Below are 3,226 nucleotides of genomic sequence, written 5' to 3'. Positions count from 1 at the left end.
GTGACAACAACCAGGCTCTTTCTCCACCCCATGGCCTGGGCCTTGGAGGCTGCCAGCATGGTCAAGGTCAATGCATTTGACATCATGGAGGATCATACTAGCCATGGAGCTTGTTACAGGTTAAATTATATCCCTCTCCCAAAAGATAGGCTGAAGTCCTATCTAGGAACTCCAGTTACATCAAAACATGACTTTATTTGGAATTAGAGTCCGATTAAGATGCAATCATACTGGAGTCAGGTTGGCCCTGAATCCAATATGACTGATGTCCTTATAAGGATACCCAGAGACAAACACAGGCAGAAAACAGCCACCTGAAGAAAACATAAACTGGAGTGGTGGCAGTTAAAAACCAAGGAACCCAAGGTTTGCCTGCAACCACCAAAATCTAGAAGAGGCAAAGAAAGATTCTCCCTGTGACCAGAATTCAGAGGGATCAGTGACCCTGCTGACACCTTGATTTCAAACTTCCAACCTCCACAACTGGGAAACAATAAATTTCTATTGTTTTAACCACCTGGTTTGTAGTACTTGGTCATGGCAGCCCTGGAAAACAGATACAAAGCTTTACAAGGTTTCTTGCATGAGTGAAAAACAAACTATATTTCTGTGAAAAGTAGCTTTACCATGCATAATTCTAGGACCTACGGGCACAGAATTTTAACCAACACAGGGGGCAATTGAAACAAGCATGTGATGATGTTCCAAAAAAGAAAATGGACGTGAATAGTAACCTCCTATCCTAAACCTCATAAATAGCCTTCAAGACCTTGACACCCTTATCTATTGTGCCATAAAGCTACAAATTTGATAAACACCTTCTACTTCAAAAGAACAACTTTTCGTCTTCCTCCTTTGTCACCAGGCCCTGGTGGTGGCAGGCAGGGCACAAGGACCATGTTGGGTTGGACCTTCCAAGAAGTTTCTGTGGCACTAGAACAAGGCCAGGTTACTCCAGCTGAGCTCTGCCAAAGATAGCTCTCCTTTCTCAAGAAGACCAAGTTACTGTATCAGAAGAGGTGGTCTTAAAGCAAGTTGAAGAATCAGAGAAAAGATATAAGGTCACTCACTGGGGGATTTAGATGAAATCCCTATTGTAGTAAAAGACAACTTTAGCACATCTGGCATTGAGACAACATGTGCATCAAACATACTGAAAAGTTAAGTATCACCTTAAATTCCACAGAGGTTGTTGGATCAGGGAGCTTTGTTAATGGTAAAAACAAACTTAGATGAGTCTGCTATGGGATACAGAAGCACAGATGGAATTTTTGGACCAGTTAAAAACCCATGGAGTTATTCAAACAATATAGAGAAAAGAGGAAGCAGAAGTCTCAAGGTGAAAATAAGGATTCAAATTGGCTTATAACTGGAGGAAGCTCAGGAGGGAGTGCAGTGGCTGTGTCAGCATTCACTTGCTTCCCTGCTTTAGGACCAGATTCCAGAGGATCAACCAGCAATCCAGCTGCCCACTATGAGGCTGTTGGTTTAAAATCCAGCTATGACTTAGTTTCCTCATTCCCCTGGTGAATTCAATGATGTGCCCAGAATCTTAACTAGATGCATGGATGATGCACCATTGTGTTGAGTATACTAGCTGGGCAGGATCTCTAAGATTCTACCAAAATTCAAGATCCTGTTAAAATCATTTATGCTTCCCAGTTTAACAGATGTGAGCAAACGATGTATAGGAATTCCAAAGGAATATCTTATACCAGAATTGTCAAGTGAAGTACAATCTCTTTGGTCCAAAGCTGCTAATCTCTTTGAGTCTGAGGGGGCCAAAGTAAATGAAGTGTCCCTGCCCCAACCAGTTATTCAGTTGTCTGCTACCATGTACTGTGTACATCAGAAGTGGCATCAAATATGGCAAGATTTGATAGGTTAGAATATGGTCACTGATTTGACATTGATGTGTCTACTGAAGCCATGTATGCTGCAACTAAACAAGAAGAGTTCAATGATTTGGTGTGGGGAAGAATCCTCTCAGGAAACTTTCTTATTAAAAGAAAATTATGAGAACTATTTTATCAAAGCAGAGAAAGTGAGAGGACTCATTACTAATGATTTTGTGAATGTTTTTAACTCTGGAGTAAATGTTTTCCTAACTTCTACTACCTTGAGTGAGGCAGTGCCATACACAAAGTGCACCAAAGAAGACAACAGAACATGAATTGCCCAGGGTGATATTTTTACACAGACTGTAAATTTGGCAGAATTCCCAGTGGTGACTGTCCCTACAGCCCTGCCAAGCCAAGGACTGTCAATAGAACTGCAGTTTAATGGTTGTGCATTCTGTGACCAGCTGCTTTTTTACAGTCTGTAAATGGTTTGAAAAGCAAGTACAGTTTACTGTTACTCAACTTCTCAAACTAATGGATGATTGTTGATCAAACTTTGAAAATTAAACATTATCTCTGCTTCTCTAAAATAGTAGTAATAACTATACCATTCAAATTATTATGACTTTTAAAGCTTTTATTTTTTTTTAATTTTATTTTATTTTTAAACTTTACATAATTTTATTAGTTTTGCCTAATATCAAAATGAATCCACCACAGGTATACATGTGTTTAGACAATTCAAATGATCTTGTAATTTGATTCATTGTCAGTACAGTCATTCCTTGAAATCACTTTTTAAAATTCTTGTGATGTATTTAATTATAAAAAATCTGTCAGCATTTATTAAGTATCCACTAAGTATGTATATTGTCACCCTGCTTATTTAACTTATATGCAGAGTATATCATGAGAAACGCTGGGCTGGAGGAAGCACAAGCTGGAATTAAGATTGCAGGGAGAAATATCAATAACCTCAGATATGCAGATGACACCACCCTTATGGCAGAAAGTGAAGAGGAACTCAAAAGCCTCTTGATGAAAGCGAAAGAGGAGAGTGAAAAAGTTGGCTTAAAGCTCAACATTGAGAAAACTAAGATCATGGCATCTGGTCCCATCACTTCATGGCAAATAGATGGGGAAACAGTGGAAACAGTGGCAGACTTTTTTTGGGGGGGGTTCCAAAATCACTGCAGATGGTGATTGCAGCCATGAAATTAAAAGACGCTTACTCCTTGGAAGGAAAGTTATGACCAAACTAGATAGCATATTTAAAAGCAGAGACATTACTTTGTCAACAAAGGTCTGTCAAGTCAAGGCTATGGTTTTTCCAGTGGTCATGTATGGATGTGAGAGTTGGACAGTGAAGAAAGCTGAGCGCTGAA

At 39.4% G+C, this 3,226-nt stretch overlaps 1 pseudogene; it reads left to right on the top strand.

Annotated features, from left to right (window-relative positions):
* The first annotated feature begins 897 nt into the window (after nt 1-897).
* LOC104984232 lies at nt 898-2,390 on the top strand (annotated as a pseudogene).
* Nucleotides 2,391-3,226: the final 836 nt, after the last annotated feature.

Source organism: Bison bison, unplaced genomic scaffold (assembly GCF_000754665.1).
Source record: "Bison bison bison isolate TAMUID 2011002044 unplaced genomic scaffold, Bison_UMD1.0 scf7180017845357, whole genome shotgun sequence".
Lineage (NCBI taxonomy): Eukaryota > Metazoa > Chordata > Mammalia > Artiodactyla > Bovidae > Bison > Bison bison.
The sequence above is the reverse complement of the archived record's forward strand: the minus strand, read 5'-3'. Positions and strand labels throughout refer to the sequence as shown.